The sequence below is a fragment of the Chrysoperla carnea genome, chromosome 4, assembly GCF_905475395.1.
Source record: "Chrysoperla carnea chromosome 4, inChrCarn1.1, whole genome shotgun sequence".
Lineage (NCBI taxonomy): Eukaryota > Metazoa > Arthropoda > Insecta > Neuroptera > Chrysopidae > Chrysoperla > Chrysoperla carnea.
Genome location: NC_058340.1, coordinates 43,231,297 through 43,255,925, shown reverse-complemented (window position 1 = coordinate 43,255,925; position 24,629 = coordinate 43,231,297). Strand labels below are relative to the sequence as shown.

At 29.4% G+C, this 24,629-nt stretch overlaps 1 protein-coding gene across 1 annotated transcript in view; it reads right to left on the bottom strand.

Annotated features, from left to right (window-relative positions):
* The window catches only part of LOC123298005 (protein N-terminal asparagine amidohydrolase), a 118,351-nt gene extending 94,439 nt beyond the window's left edge, over nucleotides 1-23,912 (bottom strand). Inside the window, exon 1 of the mRNA XM_044879857.1 lies at nucleotides 23,834-23,912. The gene's annotated coding sequence lies outside the window, so the exon portion shown is untranslated. The remainder of the gene's footprint in view (nucleotides 1-23,833) is intronic.
* Between the last annotated feature and the right edge of the window lie 717 nt (nucleotides 23,913-24,629).

Sequence of the window (24,629 nt, the reverse complement as noted above, 5' to 3'; positions counted from 1 at the left end):
TTCAATTGTATCTTCACCTCGCGAAATAATGCCATCATCATTGGTAGCGGCATTGAGAGCGTTATCAGCAGTATCATTACAAGCAAATTGGTAAATAATACCAACTGTATCATGAAGGGTGTCTTTACCAGACAAGGTTTCAACAAAGCGGTCGTAATTATCGAATGCAATATTTGTACTTAAATTATTAGTGACGTTGATGCCAGATGGAATCAATTGACTTTCGTGAACTGAAGAATAAGTGACTTCTGTCTCTAATTCCTCAGCCAATGAGTAATTTATAGTATGTCCGTATCTATTTAGTATACGTCTAGCTTTCTCAAAATGTGCCTCATCAAAGGGTATCAAATTATCACCACTTCCACACAAAAAACACTTCGTCATGTTTGTTAATTTGAATTATTTTTTCACAAAGAAATTACAAAAATACTCCAAAAATAGCACGTGCTCGAAAAATATGCGTGTGTACTGTTGCAGGGCTAGCCTTCAAACTGACACGTAGGACGCTAGCATCGGTCCCAAACGGCATCTCTATCTATCTTTATTCAATATTATGAGATCTCTCTCATCTACATAGATGAAGCATGTTCCAGGTGTTTAGCAGAACCATAGTCGTAGCATTCACATATTCATTCCATTCAGTAATGTACAAATGGCATTTTAAATCTAAATGACAAATATATAAAATGATTTCATACTTTAAAATTAACAAAATTTTACTTCAGAATGAATGAAAGTGATTAATAAGATTATTATGATAAAATAAATCCAATAGGTTTTATATATAATAGCATAGGGAATAACAAAATATAAAGTGTCGTGCCAGGCATTAAATCCTTATATATACCTGGCACTTGATTTTTTTTTACTATATTAATATTTAAGGAATAATTTGGCGTTAATTGGAAGGTGTTAACGAGTAGGTATAGTTAGTACGCGCGGAAAAGATAATTGAACGATCCGTGCCAACTCGTAAATACCTGGTAAACCGAGGCACTTGATAAAATCTTTTTTGATAATGATAAATAGAAGAGTTTGCCATTAATTTGAAGGTGTTAGGCTGTAGGTATAGTTAGTACATAAGAAAATTCCATTTTCAAAAATTTTGAAGATAAAAATAACCGCGCCACGCCTGGCACTAAATGATTTCTGTAATGCCTACAGTTAATTATATAGGAAAAAATATATTTCATCCAGTCTGCTTATCGGCTAGCTATTTTACGGTGGGCTCTTGGACTAGTATATCTGTAGCTACAAAGCTGATTGAAATTTATGTAAATACAATTACTATCCACATATCATATGATTGTATATTAATTGTTATTTCAATTGAATTGTATTTATATTTTGTCATAATCTTATACAGAACGTAATATATTTAAATAATAAAAAACCATATAAACATATAATTTTAATTCAAATATTATGGAATTTCCAATTTTTATACTAAAAGTTCTAAGTTTTCACTTCTATTGGCAGTCCCTATGACTGCCAATTTTGTTTGTTGAATAAATTAAGGAAGTTTTACTCAACTTATTACTGTTTCTTGATAACTCGAATGCCATTAGTAAATCTTAAACACCTCACGTAGGTTTCTCTACAATTCTTTTTGCACGAAGAATGGCAAAACTTAAAATGAGATCCACATATACCGAGAAATTTATTATTTTCTTTTGATTCCTTAAATCAGTAACAAATTACTTTATCTACCATTATCAATTATCAGTAATAGAAGTTCAACTGTACATTCAATATCCATATATTTGTTAACAATTGTAAATACACAGTAATGCGATCTTCTTAATCAAACACAGGTTCAAAGCGTTAGTCTCTATTGCGGTCGGTTTATGTAGTACATAATAACAACAAGTAGCCAGGAAATTTACCTGCTAAAATATACACCGAAATCACTTTGATTATTTAGTTACGTGTATACAGATACATTAATTTAATAAAGCTTAATAGTTGTGTTATGTATCGAGAATCTAGAAGGTATTAGTTATGATTCTAATGGGTGGATATTTGTTAGGAGATATCCATCATAGCTAGCCATCGATACCTGTTCAAATCATTACTAACAGTATTTTCTTGGAATCTTGTAGTATATATAAGTAAGTTTATTAACTTAATGTATTTGTAAACATTTAGATTACTATATTTTATCAAAACAAATATTAATTATCTCCCGATAAATAAAGCGAAAAAAAATTCCTCTTTCAAGATCAAGGTCTTTCAAGATTTCCAACAAAATTTGGTTGACTATTGGAACTATGTTTCTTATCGTACGTTATCGTTCTGATTGTATGCTGGTTGGGAGGTAAAACCAAAAAAAGTTCAACAAAAAAACGACACCAAAAACCGACATGAAGGTTACCTACGAAACAATCGAGTCAACTTGCCATGAATTTTGGGAAAAAGAAAAATATTTTTATTATAACTGTCAATTTGAATTTGTAGTCAAAATTTTATGTTTTATCATTTTAAAAATCGAGTTGTGAAAGTTATCAGAGAAAAAAATTTAAGGGACAAGCTTTTATTGTACTAAAAAGTAGAAAATAATTTTATCTATGAGTTACTCATCCCCGATTATTTGTAAAAGCTTGAGGCGCTCAATTTAAAATATCAAAAATGAATTCGAACGCTCAATCAACTCCACATGCCTAATTATTTTTCAATTCTTTCTTGAAATTAATCGCCTAGAGCTTTTACGAATAGTCGGGTATGAGTGACTCATAGATGAAATTTTTTTTTACTTAGTACAATAAAAGCGTGTCTCTTAAAAAGTATTTTTTATTAAAATTTTTAATTTAAGACACAAAAAATGTAAATATGTCACATATGGTGGAAGCGATGTGAAAATCAGGACGCCACTACCTTACCATGCATTGTCATCCAAACTCAATGTGCATGCAAAATTTCAGCTCAAACCGGGAAGAAGAAATATTTTGATTTGCAAGATTTGATTACAGGCAGACAACGGGACAGGTGAAACTAAATAAAAGCTTGTAAAAAGACCCCTCCTCTTTTATGCTAACTTATTATGAGGATTTTCGTACAGGAACAAATTATTACTATTTCTTATACATATACATACTATTTAATCTTAAAGTTCGGAAAAAACTAAGGCCAATTAAAACCGACTGATTAATTTAGTTACAAACATTGCAGAGCCTATTCAAAAAGTATGTTAAACTGCGGTCAATAAATTTGAAACAAAACTGTACTTTATTAATCGCAATTCCACGAGACACGCCTTATTAAAAGCCAAATTGAAATACTATATAAGTAAAATCACGGAACCATTTTAAATGAAACTCAAAATAACGTAACAAAAATAATAAATCAAAAGAAAATGAATAAATTTATCACTCAAAATAAATTTGAATGTCAATTTTACGTGTAATAAATTTTTGTTAAAAAACTAATGAATAACATTAACTAATTAATGTATGTACAATATTTATTATTTATGATTATTTTAATAAATTACTAAATAATATTTACAATTCGTTATTTATTTTTTGAATATTAATAATAATAATATTATTAAAGATATGTAGATATACGTCTTAAATTGTTTGCTAGTATACTACAAATACAATATAATACTAAGGATAAAATACTGAGAAAAAACCTAAATTTTCATAAGTTCAATTTTTAAATTACCTACATACTAAAACTGTAGGTCTACTCGCTATTGACTAAATATTTGCCTTTAACGGACTAAATATTTGCCTTTCCAAGTAAAGTGAAAACTATAAGATCTATAGCAACCAAGACTTCCTGACGTTAGCAGCCTATAATAAAGCTTGCACAAAAGGTATCAGCTGCTAGCTACCAAGGCAAAATAATGCCTAGAGAAACTTATTGAAAGAACAAAATTTATTTAACGTTCACGGTTAAACACCGATAAGCTGTATAAATCCGGGACTACACAACATTCTGGCCTATGTTACCTTTCTAACTAGCGCGGAGATTTTCATATAAAAAGAATTTAATTTAATTATTACACAAAATGAATGATTACATACTTTTGGCTTTTTCCTTAACTAAGAAGATGATTTCTTAAATATTTTCCAAACTATCAGAATTCCCTAGTAATTCCAAGCTTTCAAAGTTTTTATGGCTACTCAATATTTCACCTTACTCGATTAGCACACAATGTTTCATTACAGAAGTAGAAATTGGACTTAAATGATCAGTTTTATTGCCATTTTTGAAAAATGATTCTGCTGAAAGTGATGATGTCACCCTAGTACGGAGTCCTCTTTACCCCTGTTCTACTCCACGATTGGAAAAATAAAAGAATGGAAATTCATTTTCTCAGCTCCGTGTGGAACTAAAGTGTTATCTTTCATCCCGCTGTGCTAAATTGCCGCTTTCCGCCTCCGTCGAGTAGAAAAATAGTAAGATTGTCTCAGATTTCATGTTGCTGTTACTTTTGCTCCCTAGATGTGTAATATACTATTTTACTAAATTTGGATAACCAAAAAAAATTGATTTTGCTCTTTCCCAAGTATGCAACTAAATAAAGTATGTAATTTAATAAAAAAATTCGATAAGATTTTTCTAGTGTTAAGTTTTTCATATCGGATGCTATTTTCAGTATACTAGATCTCACAAGAATGCAATAGAGAGACTAGCAAATAACAAGACTTAAAGATAGATTACAAACAACATACCAGTTTTTGTAAATGGAATGTGTTGTCTTCTCCCCATATTAATAATTTATTTATGATTCCAATGGGAGGTCCACGCACACACTAACGGTTAATTATAGTCTGCTTTATTTATCATTATTATTGAAATACCATATATCGTGTATTCCATACATTAATGATGTATCATTTAGCAAAATGGACTTAAGCATAGAGTGTCCCCCTCGACTTAAATCTAAATTAGTATTACGCAACACCTTTTGTGGGCTACGCTCTCGTATGGAATTAGTAGAAGACATCATTGTAGTGAATTTTGCTTTATACCTCCCCATTTTAACTAAGATCGTCTCTTAAACCAAAATAAATCAAGACGCGACGCGGACATAAGATTTAATGCTGAAAGCAAAGGGCAGATTACTGAGTAAGAGTAGAAGAGTAAAGGTGTAATTCCGCCGTCAGTCGCACCATAGAAAGAATTCATTGAATTAAGGAGTCGATACTTACGGTGTGAGACTTCCACTATATATGTATATCTTGCTTTCTCCATTTACTCAGATATCTTTTTTGCTACTGGAAGATGAAAGGGACATCTTGTCCACGTTTTTAGTAACTTCTTGAACAAAATTTATACGATGTACAAATGGTTTTGCCATTTAAATAACTTAATTTATTTTGACTTCGCTATTCAAATTAATCATAATTATTGAGTTCGGCAAATATAATTTCTTTGTAACTAATTAATAGATGAATAAATTATGAATAATTCTTTTTTTTTTTAAAATAATTTATACCTAAGAAATGAATCAAATATTTGCAAGAAAATTAGATATTATTTTGTTTAAATTTGTCAGAACATTCAATGCATAAATCATATCTAATCAGAAATAAGGGCAAGTGTATCTTCTCTGGTCATCATGGAAAATGAAGCAAAAAATTTAACCTGTAGTTTAATCTGTTTTCTCTGTTTAATCTGTTTAAGCACAGTTTAATCAAAATTATTCGTCAGAAAATGAACAAAATGGAATAAGAATAATAAGAAAATTTAATTTAAATTGTTTCAAAAAAAAAAAAAATTTGAATTTAATCATTAATAATGAGCACGTATATAGTTTTTTATATTAATAAATTTCTTACGACAAATCCGTCCCATAAAAAATAACATGTAATAATTAATTGCAATTAAAAAAATTAGAAATTAATTATTAAGGTTTTTGGAACCATAAAATTTAAATTATGGCAATAAATCTTATTTGATATAAAAAATTCTTAAATATTTACAGTGAATATTTGATTTAAAAAAATATACAATTCAACAAAATGAAAAAGTTTGATTAAAATGAAACTTATTAACATAAACCTGTAACGATCTGATCTAATATCCTCAAAACTTGAAATTATGCGAATCTGATGCATAGGAATTTTTATCCAAAATATCTTAAAAACTGTGCATTATACAAATTTTGGATCTATTGAAATTATCATTTATCAATATTTTTAGTCCATGTAGCTCAAAGCCATTAACCATTGAAAGTTCATTAAAGCGTAAAGTTAAACTAAAAATTAATACACGTCAAATTTTGTTAAATGGGGGATTAATTACTTTATTACTCAGAGTAGAAATTTATGGAGTAAATTACATAAAAACACTGTTCGCAAAATTGTTGCGGCTATTACAAGACACCGGTTGGGCGGCAGGCATGCTGAACGCTTGGGCCTGGCAGTGTATCACGAGTACTGCAGGAGCTGTCACAGTGGTGAGGAGGAGGAGACAATATCTTCTCTGTCACTGCCCAGCTCTTTTCATGATGAGATTGACTTACTTGAGCCAGCCTCTCTTTGACGACCTCTCCAACCTAAAACCCGTCGACGTCAAAGCTCTTCTGCTGTTCTTAAACAGCTCCAAATGGTTTATGGAGTAGTGGCCGGGGATGGGCCAACTCTTTTTCGATATCACAACAGACCATATGGTCTAAGTGTGTCCCACCCCAGGACAACCACTCTAATCTATCCTAACCTACTTACCATTTATTAATAGGTAGTCTAAAAGTAAACATACTTTATATTGTTGATTATTCTCTTCTGATTTGTATTTACGATAAATTGTAAACATAATTTTGTCCACAATGGCAACGATTTTTTTTACATATTTTTATATTTATATATATATAATATTAATAAATATGATATTCATATATTCATATATTCTAATCATATGTATCAGTATATTGTGATCAGTAAAGATGACTTAAATATGTACAATATGGTTTAGTTATCCAACTATTATTGATTTAAATAACAATGTTATACAGAATAAATAAGTATACTTAAGATTGGTTATCTTGTCAACTTTTAAAAGTAAAAAATAAAGAAGTTATATTTCTCATTGTTTGGTGATATCGTTCTTATCTACACAAATATATTTCTAGATGTGTGGTCAAGCGTTTAGAAAAACAAACGCGGAATAATCATAAAGTAAACTATTCATGAAAGGGCAAAAGAAATTGATTTGACATTTTCGAATGAATGTATTGTAATATTTGTCCAAATTGAGAATAAATTAACTTAATTCAATACATGAAAAGTTTTAATGGCTTCAAAGCGCCTTATTAATTGTTTTGATTAATAGAGAATACACAGACAGGAATTGAATAGTACAGATCTGTTACATTCGTGACAAATGTCTGTATTACTTGTGATGCTGGTTAGATGAGAACAATTACCAAATTAAACATTTTATTTCTTGTGTATCTGTGTACAAACTTTGAATACGACAAGTATCAGCAATCTTTTGACTAAACAATGATAAATTTATATCGTATCGCCAGGTATCAAAAAGCCACCTACTAAATTTGGGTTCACACTAGCGAAAAATTGCTGAAGAGAATGACCCAAAATTTTTTAACTTGATGACGTCATCAGAATCCAAAATACTTTATTTTGCTCTATTACATCCAAATTTTATCCAATTTTGATAAACAAAGTATGTAATCCTACTAAATTTGGGCTATACTTTTCAAATTTGTGGTCAAAATTAGCCTAGCTTTAATAGATTTCAAGAATATACAGTTCTGGTCCCGGAATGAGGCACATAAGTGATAGCTAGTGAAAAACTGACATCGTAGCTGAAAAGAATGACCCAAAATTAGTGGGTTTCAAAAAAAATTCCAACACGATCGGATCAAATTTGCCTGTGTTATCAAGAAAATCGAATTTTTTAACTTGATGACGTCATCAGAATCCAAAATATTTTATTTTGCTCTATCACATCCAAATTTTATCCAATTTTGATAAACAAAGTATGTAATCCTACTAAATTTGGGCTATACTTTTCAAATTTGTGGACAAATTTAGCCTAGCTTTAATAGATTTCAAGAATATACAGTTCTGGTCCCGGAATTAGGCACATAAGTGATAGCTAGTGAAAAACTGACATCGTAGCTGAAAAGAATGACCTAAAGTTAGTGGGTTTCAAAAAAAATTACAATTAGATTGGATCAAATTTGCCTGTATTATCAAAAAAATCGAGTTTATTAAGTTCATGACGTCACCAGAATCAAAAAAATTTTATTTTGCTCTATCACATCCAAATTTTATTTCATTTTGATAAACCAAGTATAAAATCCTACTAAATTTGGGTCATACTTTTCAAATTTGTGATCAGAATTAGCCTAGCTCTAATAAGTTTCCAGAATGTGGAATCCTGGTTCCGGAATTCAGCCATAAGTGATAACTAGCGAAAAACTGGAATCACAGCTGATAAAAATAAGCACCTTTACATGATTCTTTACTAGCTATTTGTTTTACGTATAAAACATACGTTTTGTTTTGCGACTCTATTTCTTATGCGCCGGTGGTGGGTTCCTCCTTTGCCACGCCGTAGTTACGGACCTGCATATCGCGTGCACTATTTTGATAAACAAATTGCACATCCAATTCTCAACATAGATGTTTAAACGATTAAATCAATTCTCAAAGCATAGGATATTATTCTCAAAATTAGCGAAAGGAGAAATTTAATAGAGAATAAAGTATACTGTAAAGGGTTATGTATGAACAGCACAGAATGTAGCTTTATAGAATATACGCACTGGATTTCGTACGACAGAAAGCTCAATTATTTCCCTCAAGGTGTGTGTGATTGAAATAAGGTTCAAGGCAACCGATTCTTGTCTTCCTGTATTTTTATTTTACCGTCTTCAAGTTAATGAAGTTCAATAATTAAACAAGCCTTAGTAATTTAAAAAAATTTCCTCAGCAATTAAAACGCATTTTCTTTTTCATGAAGGGCTTCATTAATAGTCATCAATCTCTTCTAAAATTAATTATTTTGAAATTACACTGCAAGATGGTTTTAGTAAATTTCACGGCTAAGTTTGCAAGTTTAAAATTATTTATTACAACTTTTATATGGTACTCGTGGTGCATGCATTAATCTAACATCTATACAATATTTATTTATTTCTCTTCCTTTATAAAATTAAATTTTATTACTGTCTTAAACATGAAAGAACTAAACACCAAAGCATAATGTAATGAGCAAACATCATTACAAACCAATATCAGAGGTAGTCATACATCAAGTTTCACAGAGCTACAGGGGATCAAGTTTAATTCTGAGAATGAAAACTTACTTATAATTTCATACAAGTATAGCTTAAGCAAACCGTTTTTAATTTTTCTTTTTTATCATCTATATTATTTATATATACGAATGGAAGCTGACTGATCGATCAACGCACAGCTGAAACCGCTGGGTCTAAAAGCCTGAAATTTTGTACACACGTTCTATAAGTAACGAAAGTGAACACTAAGAAGGGATTTTTGGAAATTCATCCCCTAAGGGGCTCAAAAGAGGGTGTCAATTTTTTATATAGGAACTGCTTGTTAATAATTCTAAAGACAAATATAGATCAACGTTATAATGTTACCAAGGTTTTTTTAATATTCAAAAAATAATCATTCTTCTCCGAAGCGGTATGATATGCATGCTTGTTTATAAATCGAAAAGCTGAAACTATATTTAATCGTTGTACGAAATATTTGAAGTAATGGTTTCGAAATACTTTTCCACTTTGAAAAAATTGAGAAAAACGCTTTGGAATTTTTGCTTTGGAATTTGAAGAAACTCTATGGATGGGGTAATTTTAATCCAAAAAGTATAAAAATTGGGTTAATTTAATGATTGGATGCAAATTTCTGAGATATCGCAATTTTTGGGTCGATTTTATCCCATATCTCAAAAACCATTCGACCAATCATCAAATGCATCCGATTTTTGTACTTTTTGGGTCAAAATTACCTTATAAACTGGGTTTTATCGAAATTGGATATTAAAAAAAGGGTACTCTTTGATAAAATCGAGAAAATCGCAAAAAAAATTTTGCTGTGGAATTAGATGAAACTCGGCGAGTGGGGTAGTTTTGATCCAAAAAGTATAAAAATCAAATAACCTTCTATTCGATTAGATTATAATATTCTACAGATAAAAACAAAGTAAAAAAAACCAAATTAACTCACGGTATACAAATATTAAATATACATAATTTGAATTGAAATATTCGTTCATTCAATTGAAGAAAATAATAAATATTAAAAGTAAGACCTACAGACAAAATAATTTACATATTTATACTTTTATTTGTGTTTAAATGATTTCACTTGCATCGTTGTTCTTCATATTGATTCAAATAAATATTAATATTTTATTATATTCATTCGTGTTTAATAGTTTTTAATATTATCATTATTATTATTATTATATACAATAATTACACTATTAATAAATTATAATTTAATAATTGCATATCTATCGAGACGCTAAATCCGTTGAAAATTTTGTAATACCTTTTTTGTAAACTTTTTGCATTTCAGTAGTTAAACCGTAGGGCCATAATGAATAGGGAATATTCATGATATTTAAATTTGGTTCAATTAATATCTTTTTAATTACTTAAAATTAATTAATAAAAGTACAAATTCAGTGAGAGCATTTAAAAATTTCTAAAACGGAAATTCAAATTTTTATATGGACGTGACATCATAGTACGCGCTTGTCAAATTTGTTGACATAGTGTATGATATTAATTACTTACATTTGATATGGTATTTCATTAAATTATACTATTCTACGGCTTTTTATTAGAAAACTTTATAATAACGAGTGTAAATTCTGTGTTGATAATTCATTTATTTTAAGTGTAAATTATACATTGAACTGCCACCAATTGACAGATCACGTACTTATACGCCATCGACAGAGAGCGCCAAAAAACTGCGTTTAAATATCTCAAAATTATAATGTATTTAAATACAGCATTTTTAAGCAGTATTTATATTTTTTACTTTGTAACAACTGTGTAAACAATGAATTAAAAATATAAAAAATACATGAATATTCCCTATTCAGGGCAGTTTGTAGTTTTTCTGTTTTTTGCCTGTAGTATATTAAAAGTTGTTGAAAATACAGTATGAAATAAAAATATTAAAAAGTATCAAAAAGATAAAAAGTGTGGAGAATTTGGTGGGGCACTTATTAACAAACAAAATATATTCAAGCTTTTTGACACTTCCAAACTTTCTGTTGTTTTACATATAAGGTTGTCAACAAGTGTCTTTTTACTTTACATGGCAAGCAATCAAAAGCATTCATGGAAAAATACGTAAATTAAAAACCTCAATTTCCATTAAAAATGGCCATGGGCTATGGTATATCCTCAATTTTCAATTTCATAAGCTTTACGATTCACCTTTTAATCACTGGAACTGATTTGAAACTTTGAAAATCAGGGGCATTATGGTAGGAATATACTAATAAAAAAGAACTAGAAGTGTCGTGAGACACCCCGCAGGAATTCATTTCGTTATTAAATATTATCGAATAACAAGCACAATAGAAAAAAAAAAAGTAATAAAATTGTCTTAAATAATTTTTATTCTAAACCTTAATCATGTTTTGCAAATTTTATGCAAAAAGCTATCTACGTAATATTACAGTAATCAGAAGTTACCAATGGTCAGAATCAGAAGTTATTTAACAAAGTAAAATTTTTTTTAAATACAATTAACGTGGATGGGTTTTGATTTGACGACCTTCCGCATGACGAGCGGGCTACTTAACCACAAGACCATGGCCTCATTGAGAATACTCCGAATATCTCAAAATCATAAACTATAAAAACTGTCGTTCGATCGGTAAGTGTAGGTTACTTTTCTGTCTAGCCCCCATGAGCCAAACGCGCAACAAGGAATATAATTCCAAAAATTTATTCAAAAATAAGTTCTGGTATATTTAATTTTCACTTAAAGTTTCGGAGTATAAAGACATTGCTCATTGGACAAACATTGAAATTCCATATAATATATTTACATATTATTAAAATTTAAGTATATATCTATAATTTAAAACTTTTGTGTTAGTTCAAACATACATAGTATTTCATTGAATTAAATTATCATTTTATAATTAATATATTGATACAAACGTAAACTCAAATAAAGGTGTGCGATGTAATTAGGGTTTGAAATTATCACATTTATCGAGTTTTACAGAATTGCAAGGCATTACTTTAGGTATGTGTTTCTCTAGCACAAAATACATCAAAAATATACAAATATATATAGGCTAAAATTAATTTATTACTAAGATAGAAGTCTTAAAGATATTGATTTAACAATATAGTAGTAACGGAGACGGTACAAGGTCGCCCTTCGCCCATATATATTCGCCCCTGATAACCGAATGAACCATATTTTGTATGAAATTTTATTGATTGATAAAAACGCCTGTGATAGCTTGTCTATCAAAAAGTATTCATGGCTATTTTTAATTAAATTAATATTTATCAATTTTTTCTATGAACGGTTTTTGCAGGCAAATCAATACCATTAATTTCGTAATTAAATTATCTTTCTTCTGATACCAATTTCGATTGGTTAACAAGATCGGTGTAATTTGCTCATAGCGTATGAACAGGTAAGTCAATATAGTTAACTACGCCGATTTGTTTACCAATCGAATTTATATGAGAAGAAAGATAATTTTATTACGAAAATAAAGATAGTTTTTGGTGGAGATTCTTTTTTATGGAGGCCCTTAAGCGGCCGCCTAGACTGTCTAAATGGTAAATGCGGCACTATCAATGTGGTCATTTAACAGATCTAGATATAAAATTTTAAATGAAATTTTTACTTTTTTAAAAGAAGGTTAATTTTGAGATAAACGAAATAAAAAACTCACTCTCAACTACGCATTAAAAAATTTTCAATATTTATATTCCAAAAACATATAATTAATAAACAATTTAGATATTTATAGAATTAAAGAATTAAAAACCATCTCTATATATTATAAATTCGAAAGTAAGCATGTTTGTTTGTTAGATTAACACATGAGATATAATTTATATATTTTTATTGTAATTTATTTTATGGTAATGTCAAATGACTACTTTTACAGAAATCTGTAATTCATGGTAATATCAAATTAAATTAATTTTTAAATTTTTTTTATATATCTTTATATATTCTTTATAAAGATATATTAATAAAAAAATTAAAAAAAATTAAAAATTAATTTAATTTGATATTACCATGAATTACAGATTTCTGTAAAAGTAGTCATTTGACATTACCATAAATTACAGATTTCTGTAAAAAAAATCAATATAAAATATTTCACGGCCATCTTCTCTGATATACTCAATGATATACATTTAAAAAAATAAAAAACCATACATATATTTTACCTGTGTAAAACAATCGTTACCATTATTTCAAATGTTATAGAAAGAGGATAAGCAAGAGCAATCTTTATCAATCTTTACTTTTAAACCCAGCAAAGCGGGTGGGTATCACTCTAGTATGCGTATAAATATTAATATTATAAACTCATCACATATCACAACAATATGCAAATATACTTATTATAAAATTTAAGACCAAATTCAATGTCAAGAAATGTAGAAGACAAGCATATCACATATTTCTAAAGATTTTAAACATATTACATCAAATCACTTCCATCATCTAAATTAGTTGTATGTGATCCAATTACCATTCAGATTACACTATACCTGTACAGAAAACCTGTTCAAGCCAAAGTTGTTGGGCCATACAAATGAATAAACAACAGTTAAAGAGACCATTACGGGCAACCAAAGAAAGGGCTGTTGAAAATCGATTCGGTATACTTGCGCCAGGGTAAAACCGTACGCTATGCATGTAGTAACTACTTGTCTGCATAATCATTCTGGATCTCTAATTCATGTTTTCAAAGAGTAATCTACTGGAAGAAAAGCAATGGAGAATAAAATTTAGAGCTTATAGAATTCAAAATTTAAGCTCTGTCTATAGCGAATAAAGTGCAAACTTCCTCTCTTGGGCGGAAAAGGGAAGCAGCTTTTATAAAGAAAATTAATTGTTTGACCATGACTTGAATAGAAATTTTCATTGGAAAGTAATGAAGAAAATTGAGAAAGGGAAATACAAAGGTTTTAAAATTGTTTCAAGTTTATTTCTTCTAATACAAAGATCAGGATATACAAACCAATAATACGACCAGAGCAAGAACTGACCGAAGAAGAAGCAAATTCAGAACCAGCTGAGAAATTTTTCCAACACCAAATCCAGAACAATCAGAATCAGATGGCGTGAAGTGTGCTTAAAATCCAAGAGCTTTGCTTGACAGTACTACTGATTCATACATCTTGTTTCTTTTTCAAATTGTTTCAGTTTACACTTTTGTAGAAGCTAATTGACCAATATCGCAAAATCATCAAATGATTCAATAAAGATTCAATGGAAGTATAAAATGTTAAAAATAATCTATATATTTCCCACATTGTTATTATAACTACTATTAAGTTGTCTGCAAAATATTAGCTTGGCATATTATATGGTTTATAGACTGACTTGACTAACAAACCATGGCTAGAACTATAACTACAAACTACATAGTATGGTCACGATTTAGCACAGGCGTGATTGCATATATTTATTACCTTCCCTTTTTTCAAATTTTAACATTTCTCTTCTATTCGTAGTAAAATCACACCAAAATAATATAAAAAAATCGTTATAATGCACAATAACAAAGAACCGATATCATTTCTTTATCGAAGAAAAAAATATGAACTTATAATGTGGAACCAATGAAGTACAATTTATTTGTATTATGCAATAAATTATTGCTTACGTTAAAAAAAATGATTTTACCAGCCTACTTATAGTAAGTTTGGTATGAACAATTTATAATTTGTTCATTGTCCAAAGATTAATTAAAGAGTTTATTGACTGATTGTTTTAGTTAAATTTATTACTTATCCGTTTAAAACACCATTATAAATGAAATCTAAAAAGTCCTCATCAATTCGATACCTGGAAAAAAATTACTCGGGATCAAAGTTCACAAAAACGGGTTTTTCGCAATTTTCAGCAAAACAATCCAACCAACTGCTATCCTACCTTCCTACCTTCAATCCTATTTTTTGTTCAAAATTACTTTACCTAGACACTGAGTTTTAATGAAATTAGAAACCACAAATTTTTTTCGATTTTTTAATATTTTCATAAGAACCTCTTTCAAAAAATCCGAAAGAAAAAACAAAAACCACTTCTTTTTTTTCAAATTAAAAACAAAAATAGGATTCATTTAATGATTGATCGAATATTTTTAAAAGCCTTATATTTATACCATGTATATATGAAACTTAGTATATTAAGTTTAGTCCCAAGTTTGTAACGCTTAAAATTAATGATGCTAGGTTAGTCCATTTCCGGTTGTCCGTCCGTCCGTCCGTCCGTTAGTCTGTGGACACGATAACTCAAAAACGAAAAAAGATATCGAGCTGAAATTTTTACAACGTACTCAGGACGTAAAAAGTGAGGTCGAGTTCGTAAATGAGCATCATAGGTCAATTGGGTCTTGGGTCCGTAGGACCCATCTTGTAAACCGTTAGAGATAGAACAAAAGTTTAAATGTAAAAAAATGTTCCTTATCAAAAATTAAACAACTTTTGTTTGAAACATTTTTTCGTAAACATCATTGTTTACCCGTGAGGGCGCAAATTAGGCGGAAATTTTATAATATGTACTATACTTGATTATCAGTCATGTATGTGTCACATGATTGTATGTGTAATGTGATAAAGAAATCAGCACTGACTATGCAATTTTAAACTGGATTTTTTTGTTTAAGATCGTCTTTACCTTGCATATGTAAAATAAAACGAAAATAAAAATTTATTATCTTTTTAAACGTATAAATAAAATTCCAAAAATGCAAATATCAGTAAACTAGGTTAGGTAAGGTTAGAGTGACTGCCTTGTGGTGTGATACACTCAGACTATAGGGCTCGTTGTGATACCGAAAAAGGAATGGCCCATCCCCGGCCACTACTCTATGAACCATTTGGAGCTGTTTAAGAACAGCAGGAGGGCTTTGACGTCGAGAGAGTTTGGGTCGGAGAGGTCGTCAAAGAGAGGCTGGCTCAAATATGTCCATCGCCTCATGGCAAGAGCTAGGCAGTGACAGAGAAGATGAGATATTGTCTCCTCCTCCTCACCACTGTGACAACTCCTGCAGTATTCGTGATACACCGCCAGGCCCAGGCGTTCATCATGCCTGCCGCTCAACCAATATATCTAAACTCCACAAAAAGCTGTATCATATTGTTGAGTAGTTTCAAAAAATGGTTTTAAACATCTTAAATATTCCTAATTGTCATAGGAATTTACGATAAATCCATTTTCCCTCACTGTAGAGATTTATGGAACCGTAATTTGCAATACGAATGTAACATTCAAGTAAAATCTAATTATGATGACATCGAACTAAATCTTGTGTGAACATAATATATAATTATATTATTGTCCATTAAAATTACTATAACTGTTAACTTCTTATTTAACTGCATAGAATATTACTACAATAGATTGATCAATTACGAGAGACCAGTACATGAAAATTATATTATGTATATTGTTTTATAACTAAATTTATGTATTATTTATTGAGTTCTATTAGATTTATACAAATGATATTACATTACGTATTATTTCTATCCAGCCAGTCATAATGCAATGATAATTTTTGTTCCTATTTTAGTCTTTCTAATGTTGTGAGAAAGTTCTTTTTCTATTAAGGCGTTACATTCACCTGAAACGGCTAAACGTAGGATTATGTTTAAGAATTGTTAATTATATTTTCCCAAAGTAGACTTATTAAGGACGTTCATGCGTCAACCTGTTTTGCTATGTGCGTTCATAGGGAAACAGTATGTAAATTTTAAAGAATTTTAAATTAATAGAAAATAGAAAATTTTTTTAAAATTCTATTAAAAGTTTAAATAATTATTAACTGGTAAAAGTTTCAAGTATGGTATCGATATAATTTTTGAAAAATATCGATTTATATTTTTCATTTAGTCCCATGTTAAAACTTACTTTTAGTCATTTTTTAAACTTTAAAAAAATTTAAATTAATTCGATAACAGGTTATTTTTCCTGTCTTAAATCATTGAAAATCATTTAAATTATCGCATTATCATATTGTTTTTTATTTCTCTACTAATATTGTTGACGCATGAACGTCCTTAAAACAGGTTATATAGAAGTTAGTTACTCTTGTCCATAATGCACTACATTGCATGAGTTATTTACTTATTTAAATATAGTCTAAGACCTGAGTGAATTTTTTGAGTACATTTTTGAGGCACATTAAAAATATTCAAGTTGATAATTTGCGAATGTGTGGATGGTGAAATCGACAACCTGGCTAGGAGGTTGGGGAGGCGTTAGTGACCTATGAAATTTTTAATTTGCAATTTTTTCTATGTAAAAAATGTGCTTGAGGCACTTTGAAACCTACACCATTTTAGAGTCTAATATTCAATCATACGAAATATCATCGCCTGGCATGATTTGGTGGGGTCTAAAATGGCCTGGTAGGTGATTTTAATTTGCAATTTTTCCCATGCAAAAAATGTTCTTGAGGCACTTTGAAACTTTCATCATTTTAAAGTCTTATATTCTATTAGACGAGTTATCATCGCCTGGCATAATTTGGTGGGGGCTAAGATAGCCTGGCATATGATTTAAATAGTGCAGATGATTTAAATAGTGCATTTAAATCATCTACCAGGCTATATAATCCCCCACCAAATCATGCAAAGCGACGATATTTCGTATGATAGCTCCAAAACGATTATCATCCCATATTCACACCTTATGCTTATTTTATGCTTAGCTTTGGTATCCAAAGTGACACTTAATGGAATGAAATCTTGAATTAAAACTTGAATTTTAAGCATCAGGTGTCAGTTTCCAATATAATAATATTGTTTTCAATGCAATTGTTTTTATGGTTAATATTTTTTAACATCCTATTATAATAATTTACATTAATATGTGCATTTTATTATAAATACTTAATACATAAATTATTTCTTTGAAAAATATTTAATGCCTCTTAATTTAAATAATAAACAAAAATCTTCAAGTGTGTAGCGTGTACTCCATAATGTACGGTCCCGAAGTTATTTAACGAACAATACAGTATACAATACAACAGTAACATTACCGGCAAACAGGTAAATTCATTGATTTGGTATAAATAAAATTTGTAATATTATTTGAACAGTTAGTTCCTTATAGTTTAAAAAAAAAAAAAAAAAAGGAATGCTATTTTAAAACAGTGATGTTAATTTTAGTTTTGAATTAAAATTGTTGTTAAAATACGAGGAAATTGATCTGAATCTCCGTTGCCTATAAACGCATACCTACTAAAAGATAATTTCAGGAAAAACATTCTAGATTTTTTATGAAAAAAGTTCGAGCACTCGAGCCTAACTGAGCTATTTTAATCTATGCATCTGAATATCTCGCCCGAGGCACCACTTATAAAAAAATAACCTCAACAAAAATTGTAGAGATTGATGGGAGAAATCATGTTCTAACATCAGATTTGAACTAGTTCTTCGCGTTTTTTAATAGCCAATTTAGATCCTAAACTGTAAGAGATAGAATAACACTTACAAATTAAAAGTTGATCTTCTCAAAAAACTAACATTTATCATCTTAACTATTTTTTCGAAAATCGTCAGCTTTCGCATAAAATCCGACATAAAAATATGTCATTATTGCATTTAATCGAAAAAAACTACACTAACTACGGGAAATGCTTCAGCCAAAAGTTGTCTATGGCAATAGAAGACATTCATCTGTGTCCATGACTTTGACCTACAATTATCGATAAACTTTAAGCGTATTTTATTTCGATTAAATGCAATGACATTATTTTAACATTTTTCGAAATAATGATTTAAACAAATTGTTAATTTTTTATGAGGATCAACTTTCTAATTTAAAGTGTTCTTTTATCTCTAACCGTTTGAAAAAACCCGAAGAACAATCAATTTCAATCTGATGTCAGACATGATGTCGCCCATCAAACTTACAATTTTTGTTGAGGTCATTTTTTAATAGATGGTGCCTCTGGCGAGACATTCAGATGCATAGATTAAAATGGGTCACCCAATATATACGTTTAGTAACATTCAGCTAGGCAAATAGTAACATATAATCCAAAAAAGGTCCAAAAACCTTTTAGTGGTTTTTGTTAGATCGTGGGTAGCCGGATTACAATATGGCTGAAATTACAATGTGACTACAACAATAATAATATATTGTAATACTTTAGTTAGAATACGGAATCTTAATTTTTGTGTGTAAATGCTTCTGAATATTCATTAATTATTTATTGATTTGTGTAAAATACTATCGAAAACTGGAAAAAATAAAATAAAATAAAACAATAGAATGGTAATAAAGTTTCATATAGTTATGATTTCCTGTTCACCTGTGAATTTTTTCAATAAAATTAAAAACAAAATATTTGAAACAAAAAACACAATATTTTTATTTAAAACGGATATTGTTTTGATTATTATCAACTCAAAAAAAAAATAAAAAAAATATTGCCAATCGATTTTTAAATAACTTTAATTTTTTTTTTAACCAAAAAACAAACTGGTTTTGTGTAATTATGTAATCAAGATCAAATATCCTTACAAGACTTTTAATATTATTTGAATCGATTTTACAAAATGATAAATAAAATCATCATTTTGATAATTATTGTATTTACATTAAAAACCCTTTTTGTATATTATTAACAAGTGAAATTTACAAAATTTAAAAAACCCCCGAAAAATGTGATTTATTCCTTGTTAACCGATTTTTGGAAACTTTGCTACAAAATGTTTTCTATCGAGTCGGTTCGATCGTTTAGGAGCTACGATGCCACTGAGAAACACACAGACGCGTAGATAAACACTTTAAACTTATCCACTCCTTCTTAAATCAATATCAAAGTGATGGTTAAGGACATCAGATGAGATGAAAAGGATACTAAGAAAGCTATCATTTTTTGGGACAAATTTTTGGAAATATTTTAATTGAAATTGAAATATTTGAGTTGACTTTGTTCTTTTGAAATATTGTTTTAAATTACCTAATTATTTTACCATTTCACTTTTTGAAATGAATTGAACCAGGTTTATTTGACTATTCATTTCCATAGTAATTATTTATCGCCAATTTTTAAGTTTACGGGTACGAAAACCTAAGCTCGCACTTGAAACATAGCTAAGAACACTCTCCATTACATCTAAGTAAAGTTTCTATACATTTTGAAGAGTCTACGAAACTTCTCTCAACAGTTTTTTTCCAAAGAGCTGCGTTTTCAACTGAGCATGATAACGTCATTTTTAAGCTATCGGTCTGAAAAAACGCAGCAAAGAATTTATCGGACCTTATGACCACTTGATAACTTTATTAGTTATTAAACAATAAAATATTTTGTCCGGCAAAAATACTGCACCGACGAGCTTGTCTATCACCTCGAACATGCCATACTTTTTATTTTTGTTTTTGAATACACACATATGGTTTTGCTGAATTTTTAAATAATTATTAATGTTATCAAGTGGTCATACTGACCGAAAAATTCTCTGCTGCGTTCTTTTCAGACTGGCAGCTAAAGTATGACGTTATCATTCTCATTTCAAAACGCAATACTTTCGAAAAATGTCGTAGAGAAGTTTGGTAGACTCACCAAAAGAAAGTCACTCACGAAGTTTCAAATATGTATTTATCATTTAATAAAGCACCCTTCCTGTCCCACGGTCTATTACTACTTCCACTCTCCTAATTATAATTTACCTCTAATTGTAACTCACATTGTGTCTATCAAGAGATGCCTCTTTAAATTTCTTTATTATAGTTCAAAGAAGAATCATTTTGAGATGTATTTACTGATAATATGGTTAATAGACAAAGTTAATTTTATAAGAAGCAAGTGAAAACCAACAATTGACTGAGTTAATTGTTGAAATATCATGTATAGGTAGACAGTGTTTATTACTCTGTCACATTACACATATAACTGATATACCCATATAAAACATACTATAAAATTTTCATCAAATTTGCGCTCTCACGAGTAAACAGTAATGTTTACGAAAAAATGTTTCAAACAAAAGTTGTTTATTTTTTTATAGGGAAAATTTTTTACATTTAATTATTATTACAATTGACCTATGTTGCTCATTTACGAACTTGACCTCACTTTTTATGTCCTCAGCACGCTATAAAAATTCAACTTGATATCTCTTTTCGTTTTTGAGTTATCGTGTTGACAGACCGACGGACAGACAACCGAAAATGGACTAATTAGGTGATTTTATAAACACCTATACCAAAATTTTGTTCATAGAATCAATATTTTTAAGCGTTACAAACTTGGGACTGAACTTAGTATACCTTGCATATTACATATACATATATGCATTGTATAAAAATTTTAGCATTATAATCTGATTATTTCGAAATTTACTCAACAGCTTATCTTGTTGGTTTGTAGAAACAGTGCAATTAATATCACTCAATTAAGTTAATCCCACAGACCAAATAGTGAATATAATCTCAAAATTTTTAAGTTTCAATCAATTTATCCGTGTTGATACTTTAGAATGGACAAAATCCATCATAAAATACAACACTATATAAACGATGTCACCTGAGACACTATTTTCTATCTTTAAACATACACGAGATATGTCCATCAGTCAAGGGATATGGAAGTTAGTAATAGTTACATCATTGGTCCCTAGTTTCCATACTACAACAAACTACAATATGTACAGGATGTCCTAGATTAACCCGTTGCTTTTTTCTGCATATAGTAATATTCGATTTGTCGCCCTGGAGCTCAGTTGGTTAAGGCATAACCAATTCCGCCCGCGGTATGCTCAGGGTAGCGGGTAATTAATAGTTGTGATGGGCTGGTGTAGTGCATGGTTTATGCATGAAGGGGGTGCACTCAGCCTCTGAAATTGAGGAGCTGACAATGAAATTATCCGCGGAAAAGGTGGTGAAACACATATATAGTATCACAATGGGCTCTATAGCTTAAGTGTGGTATTCGTGGACAGTAAATATAACCTAACCTAACCTAATATTCGATTTAACAAAAATTTAAACAAACCGTAAAGTTTGAATATAATCAGTTCAGTTGCCAAATGGCAAAGAAGTATCCCTTACATTTGCGTCTTGTACCCTCGTCTATTATTTCGATTCCGACGAAGTTCATATCTTGGAACTGGTCTTTAGACATGAAACAAAAAGTTTGCAATAACATTTATTCTCACGTAACTATTGAGCAAGTTGTGTATCCCAAAAGTTAAAATTGTTTGCTTTTTTTCAGGCTCTGACGTCTTTTCTCGGAGTCTTATCAACATACCAGCTCATAATAAATACTTTCGAAGAGTATGGTTGTCATGTCAATAACCTGTTTGTGCGTCACGTTACCAGAACTTATTGTCCTATAACAGAGCCTTTACCGTCGTGTTGAAAAGATACAGTCTAAAAAGAATCGTTATTATGGGACCACTCTGTACAAAGTTTATTTAAAAGAAGGAGTTTGAGTCGCCAACCCATCACATAGCGAGAATGAGTAAGATGAAGCATATGATGGTCATCTATTTTCAAAATGAGATATAGTTAGGTAACAACTGGACACTATTACACTATCCCAAGGGATATGATTTCCTTTATGAAATTCGTTAATCATCATCAAAATATTTAACTTTACTTTCAAACCACTCCTTCTCTACTCTTGCATCTCCCTTGTTATAGAATCTGTTCATTGTGTCTATATTCAGATAAATATAAAAATAACAAAAATATTCCCGCTCATACTTTTAAATTGAAAGTGGAGATCGAAATAGTCTCACAATATACAGTAAAAATTTATTGTATACTACATTTTATCTGCAAAAATTACTCGTTTATTTACCCCTAAACATACTCCAGTATCTACTTTATATAAATAGTAAGGTTGGTCGGACATCACATGTAATGCTAATATTTTTATTTCCTCACTAAACTTCTCTTGTAGGTGTTTGCGAGGGGACGATTTTTTCTAGAACCTTGTGGTTTATAATCGAGAGCTGTTCTAGTTATGCCATTTTGACTTTTTGAAGTGTATGACCCAGCCATCTCAATGTCGATCTAACTTATCTGAGCCTACAAAAGCTTTTTCGAATAGCTTGGCTTTATGCAATTCATACATTCTATCACCGGCAATGCAAATTAATTTATTTACCAATTATGCATTAGGAATTTGGCTTAAGTTAATTATAAAATTCGATTACGCCCTCAAATTGTTTTTAAGAACCACTGTCTTATTGTCCTAATTTATCACATCAATTTAAATGATTTATTTTACATTTATTAATCGACGTATGGGGAACAAAATTTACCCAACAAAATTAAGAACACTTGAGAATAAATTTGTTAAAATATCCATGTTTAAAAGCTAACATTACTACAGTTAAGAAAGTTATGATAAAGTGAATCGATTAATATTATAGTGGACATGTTATTATATACTGACCATTATCATAATAACTTTTACTTGAAAGTTTCAACTAAAAGCACAGATTTGAAGACAATCTATAATAGCATTCAATTTATCTTTTATATAAAACGACTGCAACTAAATGATTAGTTTCAATTAAAACAAAAATAATATTGATTTCAAAATATATGTAATTTTCAAATTATCATAATACTTTTGAAGTTAGTAATTTTATTTAAAAAAAAGTTTAACAACTTACCTATATTGAACAACTTCATACATTTCACAATAAAAACTTTTTAAATAGTATTCATAGTTTATGAAACTTGAAAAAACAAGAAAACGTAATTAATTTATTTAGAAAAATTAACAAAATTTTAATGAAATTCAAAATTAAAACTATTAAATCACAACTTTTTTCATTTTATTTACTTTAATAAAATAAATATATGACATTACACAAAATGTAACTAAATTCAATTCTGTTGAAATATGTTTTTTATAAATATATCCCTATCCTTTAATGACTATACGTTTCAGTATATTTGGTGTCTTTCTCTAACTTATGTTAACGTAGCTGTAGAATCAATGTATAATAAATAACATAACCTAACTAATTTTATTCTAATTATATGGTTGTACTTTGACAAAATTTGTTTTTGATTAATTAATATTTGACTATATAAATTAAAGCGTGTTTATAAAATACTTTGGTTGATATTATAATTCAAATTAGGTTCTTGTTTAACATATTGGATGCATTTCCTAGAACGGACATGTCTTCTCAAATTATGTAAACGAAAAAACACTTTGGAACATTTCCAACATTTAAATTGTAATTCTGATTCGAAAACTGTTTTCTCTTCATTGTTCTTTGCTGCATCTTGAATTCTTGAAGGAATCAAAGCTAGAAAACAAAAACAATAATTGTTACTAAGAACAAATTTATGTTGATTGTAAAATTTAAAAAACATAAAACAATTGAAATTAAACAATGTTGATTAAAAAGAAAATTCGTTTTTATAGGACAGGACTCAGCATCTTTTTCTGTTTGT